Source organism: Ambystoma mexicanum, chromosome 7p (assembly GCF_040938575.1).
Source record: "Ambystoma mexicanum isolate Mex_15411 chromosome 7p, UKY_AmexF1_1, whole genome shotgun sequence".
In the NCBI taxonomy this organism is placed as follows: Eukaryota; Metazoa; Chordata; class Amphibia; order Caudata; family Ambystomatidae; genus Ambystoma; species Ambystoma mexicanum.
In genome coordinates this window covers 162,650,452-162,665,574 of record NC_090939.1, presented here as the reverse complement: position 1 = coordinate 162,665,574, position 15,123 = coordinate 162,650,452, and the positions used below count along the sequence as shown (strand labels likewise).

At 45.8% G+C, this 15,123-nt stretch overlaps 1 long non-coding RNA gene across 2 annotated transcripts in view; it reads right to left on the bottom strand.

Annotated features, from left to right (window-relative positions):
• The window catches only part of LOC138525784 (uncharacterized), a 167,643-nt gene that overhangs the window by 39,009 nt on the left and 113,511 nt on the right, over positions 1–15,123 (bottom strand). The gene's annotated exons all lie outside the window — the stretch shown is intronic.

The following is a 15,123-nucleotide window of genomic DNA, read 5'->3' as shown; positions in this document are numbered from 1 at the left end:
AGCATGAGAAGGAAAGAAAGAAAGAAAGAAAGAAAGAAAGAAGGAAAGAAAGAAAGAAAGAAAGAAAGAAAGAAAGAAAGAAAGAAAGAAAGAAAGAAAGAAAGAAAGAAAGAAAGAAAGAAAGAAAGAAAGGAAGAAAGAAAGGGAAAAAATCAAAGAGAAGGGAAAGAGAGAAGCAGAGCCGAACAAAGGAAGAACGATAAAGGTTCTACACTATTAAACCAGGGCCAGGAGAGTGGAAAATACGGTCACAGCGTTGCTGCATATAAGCCTCGGAACGGAAGGGCGCAAGAACAAAACAACATTTGCAAGAGAACATGAATCAGTGACTGTGTATATTACTGAAAAATGTGTTCTCACTGGTCCAGAAATGAGTCAGAGCTAGGCTAGACCGAGGGGAGAGCAAAAGAGGTTATTATGAACACAAACAAGGGGCAGGCAGACCAAGGTGGCAGTCCAAAGTGAGGTCCCACAGCACTATAAGGCGATCTGGCGAGAAACATACAATCGAAGACCAGGAAAGACATGTTCATACAGTGCTGCATTCCAAATACAGCACGTGCAAAGAGGGAAACTTGACGGATTCTTTTGTTTCTCTCGAATCCTAGGCCTTGGGGAACCGGTTCAGGGATATGTGGAACCTTCTGCGTTTCGGGTGGTTTGAGATCCTGCAATCTCTTGAACCTTTTAAAATATGAATCTAGAAAAGTTTGAAGTTCATACAGGGAGCATTTGGATTCTGGAAAGCAGGAGGGCTTATCGCATGCCTCACTGCTGAACTGGGGCCTGGCTCGGTAGTTACCAGCAAGGCATTGATGGCATTTTAATCTTTTCTTCAATTTCCATTTCTTCGGGTGCTGTTGAAGGGGATAAAGCAATGAGATGCATTGTGGGTAGGATAGGGTGGTTAGTTTGTCACAACAAAAGTGACCCATGACTATTTGCATCTCTTCCAACCTTTGAATCTGTGAGCTGCAAATATTTGCAGGCCATTTTCTATTGGGTTTGCGCTGTATTATCCAATCGATTTCAATAATCCTGTGGTTATGTAACCATAGCCGCTTGCAATCTCCTAACTAGGAGATAGCAGTTCAGTTCCACTAATGAGAATAGGATTAACCTCAAGTTTGACAAAATGAGTAACATGCACAGTGTGATTTATTTCGAGGTCACCAGGTCGCTGATTTTCAATAGTCTATTTATGTTTACAGAGCACTAGCAGACTAGCGATAGTAACAATAAATAAATGTGAGGTGGATTGTTACTAATGTGTGGACCACAATATTGGGAAAAAGAGGACCTCGCCTCTCGGTCATGATTCACAAAGGAAATGAAAACTACAGTAGTGTTTTGAAAGCTTAGAATCCAAAAAGGCATTGGATGAGCCAACAGTTTTAGAAGCGAGGCAGATGAATGTGTCCATCATCATGTCGGTCCGCCCCCCACTTCTACTTTATAGAATCGAGAGGTGCACATCGTTCCTGGCCTCCACCCCCTCACCACCACTGTACCGTCAATGCGAGAGAGATACTCACTAAGACAACCCTACAGGCCCTACCCTGATGAGGTCGCAGAAGTCGTAGACCTGCAGACTATAGAGCAACTAAAGAAGCTATGATTGTGCAGAAAGCAAATTATGCCTCAGCTGAGGCCAACACACGTAGGCACATTAGACACAAAGCACATATCCGTCCATCACGAAGACACACAAACAAGAGGTCAAATTGCACTTAGACATGAAGAATATGCTTGCATATACTCTCTTTTCCACGCTGAAACGCAAGATGCACGAGAATGCATATAAAAGCTTGCTTTATGCAGAATGCAATTAAAATGAGTGGCCATGTAAACCAAGATGGAGGACCCAACCACACTCAGGAGAATGGAAGCCAGTGTGAAGCCCCTGGTTTGCTGAATTAGCAAAAGAGCCCAAGCGAACGGGCTCAGGCAGCCTGTGCACACATTTTTCCGCCAGGGTTATCGGGAAAAGTTTCAATCAGCGCACCAAGGTGCAGACAATAACAGGTCCCCGGCGTGGGACACAGTTCTCTTAGATTGAGCCAACAAACACATGTTGCTAGAATGACAGGTTCCCACCAACTCAGACTTAGCATAGGAGAAAAAGTATTTCACCACATTAATATGGGTTAAAAATCCTCTTGAATACAGAGAAGGAAAATCCAAACTGTGGTCTCTATGCACGTGACCCACAACTAAAGCATAATGCGCATTCATTCGAGTCAGATAGGGACCTTTGTTCCCATCGAGTTTTGGGATAAGAGATACAAGGAAATGTTAAACTGAAAGCTAACTGCCCTGGCATGTAGCCTAGGTAAGGAGATATGGTAACTTCTTTGGGACAAGTAGCACCTTGGAGCCGTTCTCACCACCTTCAATTGTTGCTCATGTGCTACTAACCTTCAAAGACACCGAGGCTGCGAAAAGCCCCACGACCAATCCCTACCCACCTTCAATGATCACTCACACTTTACTGCAGCAGCCACTCACAGCACACTAGCATGATGTGCAACATTTTAGAAGTGGTCTCAGGTGGAGTCACCAGATAATATATAGCCAATCCCTGCACTAACTCCCAATAGAACCTATATGTAGCCAACACCACTGTCCAATCCCTTTCCACCTTAGGTTTTGAATTGTATATTCTGTTTAGTGACATCATTCTCTCTTAAAAGCTGGTGGTTGAGAGCCTTGTGGAAATCATGCGATGTCCATTGCGATCCATGTTTTTTTATGTAATTTGTTCATAAAAGAGTAACTTGTCTTCCTTCTGGACTCTTCCGTTTTTTGGGTGCAGTATTCCCCCAGGCCCGGCCTCTTGTGTAGCCACACTGGCTTTCCCGCCCCTCCTTTACATTTAGACTAGTGCATAGGAATTAAGTAGGCAATTGCCAGGCACTGCCATAATGGTACTACCGGGCAAAAAGATGGCAACAGCTGGAAAATGGCATGAGTAGCTGGGCATATGAGAGAAATGCATTTGCCCGGTACTGCGAATGCCTATACAGAAGCCAAAACTGTTGGCTTTGCCAATGCTTGGTTTGATTTTTTACAGGAATTCAGTGCGCGGACACACATACTACTTGTCAACCATGTGACCTAGGGCACACTTCTTTAAGAGCTTTTTGTTACACCAGCAGCCATTTACAACTTCGATTAAGTCATTATCTCTCAGAAAATTGCTCAGAGGAACACTAGCAGGCAATACCCACCACAAACATGTATGTTAATGCTTGATAAAGCAAGCTCAAAGAGATCTCAGCAGGATGTGTTTTGAGTGGGAAGGGGCAGGTATTAGGCGGGAATGGATTTAGGGATTAGCATGACCCTGGGTTGATTAATAACCCAACGACAGCCACAAACTGGGTGTCCTTCCTCACATGCCATCTCCCTTCTATCTGTACTCCAAAGCAACAGTTTCAGCTTATAGGTGGTGCTTTGAGTGTCACCTAATATCTAAAACTAAAAAGGTTTGGCCAGATCAGGGACATTGCAAGACACAACACATTTTGAAACATTATTTATTTTATGGTTGTTACAAGCATTGGTATTAAATATTCACCTGCGTCCCAGAAACTGTAATTTTGCCCAGTGCTTGGACAGTGTGTATTTACTCTCTGTTGGGAAAAAAATATGAGCGAAAATCTTGAACTTTCCCATAAAAGTAATTATATATAAAGACGTGTATTTTCTGTTCTTTGTGTGGGTGTGGTCGAAGTGAAGAGGAACCCTGATGGATATTGCATTGCTCTGCCCACACTATGATGTACTAAGAATCTGTCATTGTTTCCCACGGCTTAGAAATACTGGGACCCGCATGCATGGGCTGGCATTCTTTTATCTGATGCTAATGATGGTCCATTTTACTGTGAGTGTGCTTGGACAGTGTTTGACACAAGGAATTAAAATTAGAAATCAATCAATAACAAACTTGACACCTTGCACACCAAAATTCTTGCCCATCAAGAAGCCCTCGCCTCCCTTATAGCCTCCCACACAGCACCCCCCACATGCAATGCAGACTACTGGACACCTAATTTCGAATTCACTGCCATGAACGAAACAGATGTCACGGCCCTCATAAAATCCATTAAGCCATCCAACTGCAAGGGGTACGCATGCCCGGCCCACATCATCAAAGAATGTGCACCAGCCCTCGCACCCTTTGTTACTGCCTTCATCAACTTGTCCTTCCAAACAGCTCATGTACCAACTTCCCTTAAAGAAGCCTGGGTCAGACCCCTACTAAAAACCCTTCTCTCGATCCAATGACACCAGGGAACAATAGACCGATCACCACGGTTCCGTTTTTACAAAAAAATCCTGGACAAATCAGCCTACCTGCAAGTTCAAAAATACATTGAGGACAATCACCTTCTTGGACTTCGCCAGTCTGGCTTTCGTCCTCGCCATGGCACAGAAACAGCACTACTAGATTTGAAAAACCAAATAGATGACTTCAGAGATGCAGGCTGCTCTCCTCCTGCTACTAGACCTCTGCGCTGCCTTTGACCTTGTTGAGCACAAAACCCTATGTCACCATCTCACCTCCACGGCAAACTTCTCTCCAAAGGCTTGCGACTGGATCAACTCTTTCCTTCAGGAGAGAGTAATGAAGGTCTTTTCTGAATCAGTTAATGCCACCCCGAGTCCTATCAAATGTGGAGTCCCACAGGGCTCATGCATAGCCCCTACGCTGCATAACCTTTTCACCAGACCCTTATTCAAAATCTTAGACTTGCTGGGTATCTCATATACCAATTATGCAGATGAGACTATCTAGCTGACTCTAACACCCTCAACCTCATCTACTCCACCATACAATCGTGGATGGCAGATAATTGGCTCTGTTTAAACAGTGAGAAAATGTAACTCCTGCTGATAGGATCCCCCTTCACCCTAAATAAACTTGCCAAAGAATACAAAACATTCACAATTGATAACATCCCTTTCACAGTATCACAAACGATTAAAACACTAGGCGTGTACCTTGAACCAAGCCTCACCATGGACAGGCAGGTCAACGCCATCGCCTCCTCTGCAGCCTACCACTCTAAATTGATTAACGCTGTCAGACCATTCCTAACCCAACAGAACTGTATCACCATAGCTAGCGCCCTCATCGGCTCTAGACTGGGTTACTGCAATTCTCTCCTCATTGGCACATCCCAAAATAACTTGGCCAAACTTCAGATAGCACAGAACAACGCCTTAAGGCAGCCACTGGCCTTTCACGCAGGGAACACATCTCCACGATCAGAAGACAGGCACATTGGCTACCTATCAAGGAAAGGGTCGTCTTCAAAACACTAGCTCTAACCCACAAATGTATTCACGGCCTCGCTCCCAGCTACCTTACGCAAAGGATCTCCAGACAAACAGCCTCCAGACCCGCCAGAGCTGCCTATGCCAACCGCATCACAGTACCTCACTCACGCAGAGTGCGTGCTGGAGGATCTAGCTTCCCAACTATGGCCGCCACTCTATGGAACATACTCCCAGACCAGATTAGATCTATCAAGTCTCATGCCACCTTCCGCAAGGCCCTAAAAACAAGGCTCTTTGTCTAAAGAGTCTATTCCTCATGCATAATGTCTCTACTCTTGCTATAACCTGAACTCGACATACTCTGTATTGCAGAACATTGTACTCAGTAACTCAACTGTATAAATAACTGCATATCATTAAGCTTCACACATTGGGCCGCTTAATGTAACCCACAAGCAAGACTCCTTAAGTCTACTTTTAGCACCTCGTTGCCTAGAGGGCTGCAGTGCGCTTTGCAAATCCCAACAAAAAGTTTTAAAAAATAATAATATGTTCTGAGCAATAAGGCATGTGGAGTTGACAGAATTAGATTACATTCGTGCATGTGATGATAATTACTGGGAAGATAATGGACAGTTTATCTATTAATTACATTTATTTTTTGAAATTGTGCAACAGTGTTTTTACTTGAGATTCTCTGTTATTAAACTCAAATGGGAGGGGGAGGTTGGACTTATACAACCCGTGAACTGGTTAACAGCTTTGATGTACCCACAGGAAACCGTGATCTCTGCTAGACTCCGGCTAATGCAGCTAAAAAATGTACATAGGGTATACTACCCACGAGTAGCACTGCATCAGTGGAATCGTGCCACAGATCCAAATTGCTTGCGTTGTCTGCCGGGAGAGGGCACCTTCTTCCATATCTTGTGGGAATGCCCCCGGATCAAAGAGTACTGGCAACAATGCTGTAATAAACTGTCTGCGGTCTTGGGCCACACCATCCCTAGAGACCCTAAAATGATGCTACTAGGCATTGAGGAGGATGGAGAAATAACACGATTTGAGAAACTATTTCTCTCCACGACCGCGGGACTGATTAAGCGCAATATAGCGAAACTGTGGGGATCGGGTGTTGCTCTGCTTTTTGCACAATGTATAGCAGATGTGAACATCTGTATGTTGATGGAACAAGGCATATACACAGCTAGAGGGTGCCCTGGAAAAGTGAAAAAGATCTGGCAGAAATAGGTGGATGCAAACTAGACTCATCCTTTGTAAGCGGACTGAATGATGACTCGGAAGATGTTGCGGTTGAACTGTACTATATTAACGGATGGATTGGACTTGCTTTGCTTTGTTTTGTCTATTTGTGCAGTTGCCATGTAATGTTTAATGTGTAACCTCAACTACCTATGTTTAAAACTAATAAAATGCTTTAATAAAAAAACATTCTCTGTTATTAATAATGCTAGTATAATAATATATGTATTGAATTTGTTTCTTATTGTGGTGTGTTGTTTCTGATTTTATGGAGATGTGCCCTATGAAATAAATATTTTTTTTAATTTGACTTTAGCCAATTGCATTCTTTGGTTTAAGGCAAAGCTGTGAAATTTAGCAAAAAATCACTCTCACCATCATGTTCTAATTCAGTCAGTTTCGTGGGACAGCACTGCTCATTACAACAACCTATACGATTCAAAATCCATATCTGCACACTACTCCAAGAAAGGCATCATTTCAGATTGTAGTACATTATAAAGAATGCAAACAAGGTAGCAGGCACTCCACTCTCGAAAGAACACGGCATGATAACCTGTTCAGTGGTTATTAACCAGTTTGAAGAATGTACACTATACTTTCAAAATGTCATTACCCATGCACTGGAAACGTGGAGGAAGTGTTTTCATATTTGGCATATAATCCAGATTGCAAGTAAGGCCATCTCTGCATATCAACACCTGTCAGATTGCATCTTTAAAAAAAAGTGTTATGACTTCCCATAATTGTAATAGGTTATCATACACTGTGGGGCCTCAGATGAAGTACACAATGCTACATCTGTCCCAGAATGTGTACGTGTAATGTTCTCTTCCATTTCCATTTCTTTCCCCTTGTTCTATTAATTTCTTTTGCTTTTTTAGATTTTTCTGTGTTGGTTCAAGTGAAAATGTCTTTAAATGCTTTATTTCTTTATCGTGTTAATAGTGTTAAAAGCTATTTATTGTTTTATTCGCTTTGTTTGTTTTTTATATGGCTAATTCACTATAAATAAAAAATAAAAAATGTCCTCTTCCATTTCATATTGACATTACTGTAATTTATTTAAGCAAGCATTGAATAAGTCTTGTGATCCACCAGTAGCTTTAAGTGAATGCGTAGACATTACCATAAATCAACACATAACCCGGAACTCGCTGTGCTGAGGGTCACTGCCTATTCAAACTGTGCCTTATCGGTGACAGCCGCACTGTTTTGCATGTTTGCTCTGCTCTTCTGCAATGTCTGAGTCAGGCTGAAAAAGTACAGAACAGAAAGCTCAGCAGGAATTCTAATGATTATGATTGATTCAAAACTTTCCATCCATCGCATTTTGGTTCTTTCTGTGCTTCTTTTAAAATGACAGATCTTAACAAATGTATCACAAATCATAAAGTATGCTCATGACAACTGGGATGACGAAGACTGTGTATAGCAGGCGTCGGTAACCTTTGACTTTCTAGATGTTTCTGGACTACAACTACCATCAGTCCTAGCCAGAATAGTCAGTGGTCAGAGATCTTGGGATTGTAGCACAAAACATCGGGAGAGCCACAGGTTGCAGACTTCTGATGTACAGGAACTTCCTGTTGCAGAAAAGCTGTTATGTCAAACCGTATTGTATGAGGCTGCCTCTCATGAGAGGACAAAGGCAGTGAATATGGCAAGGGATATGTGCACAAGATCACACAGTGAATAGCTTTGAGTCAAACGTCATGCACTCAGGAAACAAGTCACACGTACACTAAAACCCAGGATGTGCAAATAGAGCATGATAAGAATACACACATATGAAAAGGGATGTGGCGTGAGCACTAAGAAGCTCCTCTTGATTACAAAGAAACTTGGCAAGCTCCTCACCCACAATTGCTGTAACAGGTACTGTCAGTGCTAAGCCCACATACAGGACAAGCAATGACAGGATCTGTGAGCCAACACCCTCGATGGTATTGTATAAGGTAATTGTGCAGGAGCACTTGGAGCGTGTCGTGAGCTGGATGGAATTACCATCAAATAATCTCGGGCTGTTCTGACTTGAGTGTCGTGTAGACCGATGAGTCCTCTGTCCCCAAGTGACGCACAGGGGAACTTAATAGAGACCCGCTGTGCGACCTTTGAGGCCACAGGTGGGAGATGTCTTCCCAGATCCACGGAGCCTCTGGAACACCGATGCTGCTGTCAAGAAGGAATGGGGTTAAGTACCAGGCAATCACAACACAGTCAGATAAACAAAAAGGATCTAAAAATGTCTTACCTATCTGGTGTAAGGGTAACCCAGGTAACCTAGTAGAGAGGTTCGAGACTCAGTTGATGCGGCGGTCCCTGGAATGGTAGAACCGCAGGTTAGCGTGGATGAAGGGATAGCCACCTGTAGGAGAGAGGGCTTGACTTGAATCCCAAGAAGGGAAAGGGCGTAGAAGTTCAGCAAGGTAACCAGGGATGATCCAAAGGCAAGTCGAGGTGAAGTCCAAAAGTCCGGCAACAGGTCAACAGTTCCAAGCAAAGGTACAAAAGGGGTGTCCGAGGGAGTCCGAGGTAGAGTTCCGTGATCAAGATAGCAAGGAGCAAGTAGTAACGCCAAACAGGGTCTGAAGCCAGCTGAGAAGCAATGAGTGTTCTGTCTCTCAGACCTTTATACTGTGAGTCTGGGAGTCATGTGACGTCTCTGGATCATGTGACGTCCAACAAGGACACGTGACTCTGGATCACGTGACCGACGTGGTGACGTAACACCGCCCCTTCTGCCATATGCTCTCCAAGGCAATTGCCAATGCAGAAAGGGCTGCAATCGAGCCCGTACCCCAAAGCTGGTACGGGGTTTCCGGTTCTTTGGGTTAACCGAATCACCTGAGCCTGGAACCGTGGGAGGGGATGGTGGAGATATGTGAGCAGTGTTCTGATGTGTAGCGAACTGGTGTGCAGAGGATCGTCTAACATAGCCCCCCCCCAACGGCCCACCACCCCGTGGGCTGGATGGATGATCCTTATGGAAGCGGGTCACCAGCCGAGGGGCGTTCAGGTCCAAGGCAGAAACCCATGAACGCTCCTCCGGGCCGTAACCCTTCCAATCCACCAGATATTGGAGCCTACCCCTAAACCATCGGGACCCTAAAATGGCCGACACCTCAAAGACATCAGGAGAGGACAGGGACACCGGTGCAACAGGGGTACGAAGGCGGACAGAATCGGGGCAAGGCTTGAGGAGGGACACATGGAAGACAGGATGGATACGCCAAGAACTAGGAAGCACCAGACGAAAAGCCACCGGATTCACTACCTGTGAGACTACATACGGGCCAACAAAACGAGGTAGCAGTTTCCGGCAACCCACTAGGCGAAGGTGACGTGAAGACAACCAGACCCTAGAACCCACCACCAGAGGGGGAGCAGCCAGACGTTTGCCATCCACACGGGCCTTCATGGCAGTCTTCGCTTCCGTGAGATGCACCACAGTACTAGCATGTACAGCAGACAGATCCCTAAGACACGTCGTGGCCGCAGGATTCGAAGAACTAGAAGCATCAGGGACTGGCAAGACCTTGGGATGTTGGCCGTAGAGGGCGTAGAAAGGAGAATAACCTGTAGCTGAATGAGCCGCGTTATTGTACGCGAACTCAGCAAGCCGCAAAGCGGCCAACCAGGAGGTCTGATGTTGCAATATAAGGCAGCGAAGATACTGCTCCATAGATTGATTCGTCCTTTCGGTCTGCCCATCGGTCTCAGGATGATATGCCGAAGAATACCTGGTATCAATGCCCAACAATTTAGTCAACGACCTCCAAAACCGAGAGGTGAACTGTGATCCTCGATCGGATATAATGACCGAAGGGAGGCCGAATAACATGAACACATGTTCAAAAAACAAGTCCGCCAAGACCGGGGCCGAAGGAATACCTTTACAAGGGACAAAACGAGCCATTTTTGTAAACGTGTCCACCACTACCCAGATGGAGTCAAAGCCTCGTGATTTGGGGAGATCGGTAACGAAATCCATAGTCAGTGTATGCCAAGGCCTGGGAGGAACTGGAAGCGGAAGTAGCAACCCAACCGGTCGGCCTCTCCGATGCTTAGCCTGAGCACACACTGCACATGAATTGACATAGCAGTCTACATCGCGCCTCATAGAGGGCCACCAACACCAGCGCTTGAGAAGATCTAAAGTGCGCTCTTGACCGGGATGGGCATTAAAAGGGGCATCATGAGACCACTCCAGGGCCAGATTACGAGTGTCAGGTGTGGGAAGGTATAGACGTTCATGTACGAAAGGCAACCCATCAGAAAACACGGGGTCCCATTCTCGCAACTGGTCGGAGTGATTGCTAGTCCAAGATCGGACCGAGTCTAACAACGACAATGAAGGTGTACAAAGACATATAACATGACTCTTTCCGAGAACAGTGTCAGGAAAGGTTGGCAACTCGACCCCCCCTGGGGAACGTGACAAGGCGTCTGCTTTTCCATGTGCAGTGCCAGGACGATGCATAATACGAAAATCAAAAGAGGAAAAGAAAAGATGCCATCGGACCTGTCTGCTATTAATGCACTTCAATGAGGCCAGATCCTGTAAATTCCGGTGATCTGAGTAAACCGTGATGGGATGTTTGGCCCCCAGAAGATGATGGCGCCAAACACGAAAGGCATCCATGACAGCCAAGAGTTCTTTCTCCGTAACAGTGTAATGAGTCTCAGTACTGGAGAACTTACGGGAATGGTATGCCACCGGATGTAATTTGCCCGTTGTGGGGCACGTTTGTGACAATACCGCACCAAGAGCAAAAGAAGAGGCGTCTGCCTCTACTATGAACGGAAGATCAGGATTGGGGTGCTGGAGTACCGGTGCGGTAGTGAAAGCAGTTTTCAGAGCCTCAAAAGCCTCCTGATGTTCCCTGTGCCAATGATAGGGTACCTGAGGACTAGTCAGAGCCGTGAGCGGCGCAACAATAGTGGAAAAAGAAGAAATGAAACGTCTATAAAAGTTGGCGAATCCCAAAAAGGCCTGCAAGGACTTGAGTGTTTGAGGTACTGGCCAATCTAATACTGCTTTGACCTTGGATTCGTTCATGGACAACGCCCCCGGGGTGATATGGAAACCCAGAAACTCAACAGACGTTTTATGGAACTGACATTTCTCAGGTTTGGCAAATAAAGAATGTTCTCTCAAACGGGATAGTACTTCCCGAACATGCTTTACATGGGTACCAAGATCACGAGAAAAGATTAAGATGTCGTCCAAATACACAACCATGTAAACGTCCAGAATATCCCTGAATATGTCATTCATGAATCGTTGGAACGTGGCTGGGGCATTACATAGGCCAAAAGGCATGACCAAATACTCGTACAAGCCGTAACGAGTACAAAAAGCCGTTTTCCACTCGTCTCCCTCGCGAACGCGTACTAAATTGTATGCGCCACGTAGGTCAAGCTTGGTGAAAACGGAAGCATGAGTTAAATGGTCCAGAAGTGGGGTGATTAACGGGATTGGATATCTATCCTTTTTTGTGATAGCGTTAAGGCGTCGATAATCCACACAAGGGCGTAAATCCCCCTCCTTCTTGGGTACAAAGAATATGGGACTTGCTGCTGGTGAAGTGGAGGGACGGATGTGTCCTAAACGTAAGGCGTTCTGTACATACTCTTTCAATGCTTGTTCCTCCGAAGGGGACAAAGAATAGATCCTGCCCGAAGGGATAGTGGAATCAGGAAGTATTTCGATTGGGCAGTCATATGGTCTATGTGGAGGAAGTACCTCGGAAGAGCCCCGATCGAAAACCGATTCGAATGCATTGTACTCAGGCGGAATCCCAGACACCAACCCCCCAACAGTATGCGAATGAACGATCTCTGGAACTTCAACAGTGAGTTGAGCTAATGCTCCTAAGGCCCAAGAAGGCGTGTCAGAGGCTTGATGGACCGGGAGACAGTAATTCTGACAGACTTCGGACTCGAAGAGTACATTGCCTGACTGCCAATTGATCAATGGGTTATGTTCACGTAACCATGGTATTCCTAGTATGATACCGAATTGGGGTGTGGTAATCAAATCAAAACATATGGTTTCTGTGTGTGTTTCTTGTATGTTCAACAAGAGGGGTGCAGTTTGGTGTCTAACAGGACCAGAAACCAATGCAGAGCCGTCTACGGCTTGGACATGTTCCGGTCGTGTTTTTACCACTAAAGGTAGGTTGAGGGAATGGGCCAAATCGATATCTATGTAATTACCAGTGGCACCTGAATCAATGATGATATTGACTGCATGAAGAAGGCCTGTAGAGGGACATAGAGTAGCCTTTACAGAGACGGGTTGGACACGAGCAAAGGCAAGAGAGGTACCCGGAGATGATGAAGGGACACTCGACCTGTTCTCCGGATCTAAGGTCGAGCCATCCGAAAAACCTGGCTCTTCTTGGGACGTCGGGGACACTCTTTCACAATATGTCCAGTGGTGCCACAATAGAAGCATGCATTGTCCACCCTTCTACGTTCCCTCTCTGATGTGGTAATAGGACTACGTAAACCTCCCACTTGCATAGGTTCTTCTGTACTGGAAGCAGGAGTACTAGCAAGAGTAGGATGGGAAGAGACCCCCAATTCAGCTCTACGCTCTGATCGTCGTGCATCTACCTGCAAGACGAGATCAACCAATTCCTGATATTGAGTAGGCATAGAAGGGATCACTGATAAAGCATCTTTCATGGTGTTACTCAACCCCCTATAAAAGACCACCGCCCGCTTGTTTTCTGGCCATGACGTTTCTGCAACTAGCTGATTGAAACGGGTGATGTATTCTATCAAAGTCCTTCTACCCTGAGTCAATTCCAAAAACTCCAAATCCCTGGACTGCGCCTTGTGTCGAGTATCGAATACTCGGGACATTTCTAGAACCAACAAATCAAAGTCGTAAAGGACTGGGCTGTTATTCTCTAGCAGGGGATTAGCCCAAGCGGCAGCCGTTCCGGCTAAATGGGAGAGGGCGAAGGCGGCTTTAGTAGTGGAAGTAGGAAAAGCCAAAGGCCTGCATAAGAAGTGTAACTTGCACTGATTAACAAAGGTTCTGAAATTCTTGGGGTCACCTTGATAGCGTTCCGGAGCAGCCAGGGGGGAAGGAGATGGGAGGATCATTGGAGTCGGGACTGTAGAAGTGGCCAAGGGAGGGGGTGTAGTGAAGGAGCTGGCATCCCCAAACTCAGGGTCTGCAGGAAGGGAATGCTGAACACTTTGTATGGAATCCAACCTTTGGTGGATCACTATGTTCGCGGCTGCCATATCTGCCCTTAATATTGTAATTGCCTGGACTAAAGCAGCTATGGGTTCTTCCGTGGATCCCTGCATCGTCAAACACGACTATACGGCTTCTCAGTCTGTTCTGACTTGAGTGTCGTGTAGACCGATGAGTCCTCTGTCCCCAAGTGACGCACAGGGGAACTTAATAGAGACCCGCTGTGCGACCTTTGAGGCCACAGGTGGGAGATGTCTTCCCAGATCCACGGAGCCTCTGGAACACCGATGCTGCTGTCAAGAAGGAATGGGGTTAAGTACCAGGCAATCACAACACAGTCAGATAAACAAAAAGGATCTAAAAATGTCTTACCTATCTGGTGTAAGGGTAACCCAGGTAACCTAGTAGAGAGGTTCGAGACTCAGTTGATGCGGCGGTCCCTGGAATGGTAGAACCGCAGGTTAGCGTGGATGAAGGGATAGCCACCTGTAGGAGAGAGGGCTTGACTTGAATCCCAAGAAGGGAAAGGGCGTAGAAGTTCAGCAAGGTAACCAGGGATGATCCAAAGGCAAGTAGAGGTGAAGTCCAAAAGTCCGGCAACAGGTCAACAGTTCCAAGCAAAGGTACAAAAGGGGTGTCCGAGGGAGTCCGAGGTAGAGTTCCGTGATCAAGATAGCAAGGAGCAAGTAGTAACGCCAAACAGGGTCTGAAGCCAGCTGAGAAGCAATGAGTGTTCTGTCTCTCAGACCTTTATACTGTGAGTCTGGGAGTCATGTGACGTCTCTGGATCATGTGACGTCCAACAAGGACACGTGACTCTGGATCACGTGACCGACGTGGTGACGTAACACCGCCCCTTCTGTCATACGCTCTCCAAGGCAATTGCCAATGCAGAAAGGGCTGCAATCGAGCCCGTACCCCAAAGCTGGTACGGGGTTTCCGGTTCTTTGGGTTAACCGAATCACCTGAGCCTGGAACCGTGGGAGGGGATGGTGGAGATATGTGAGCAGTGTTCTGATGTGTAGCGAACTGGTGTGCAGAGGATCGTCTAACACGGGCCCAATTAACCGGACAGACTCAAAGAAGATGGCAAAATACTGTTTTATTGTCAATCTGAATAAAACAGGAAAATCTGTCAAACAGCAAATAGCAGCTCATACATTCTCACCATATTTCATTCTTGCAAAGGGTCTTAAACCCCAAAGTATGTCAGCTATGACGCCATCCTATGTGGCAAATATATGAAAAACCTATCCAGGGGACGGATCGGTTAAGGGATATTCCTTGCACCAACCCTGAACATCGGCTCCCTAGCAGCACGTATGCTACGAACTCCAGGTGTAGGAGGCCAACAT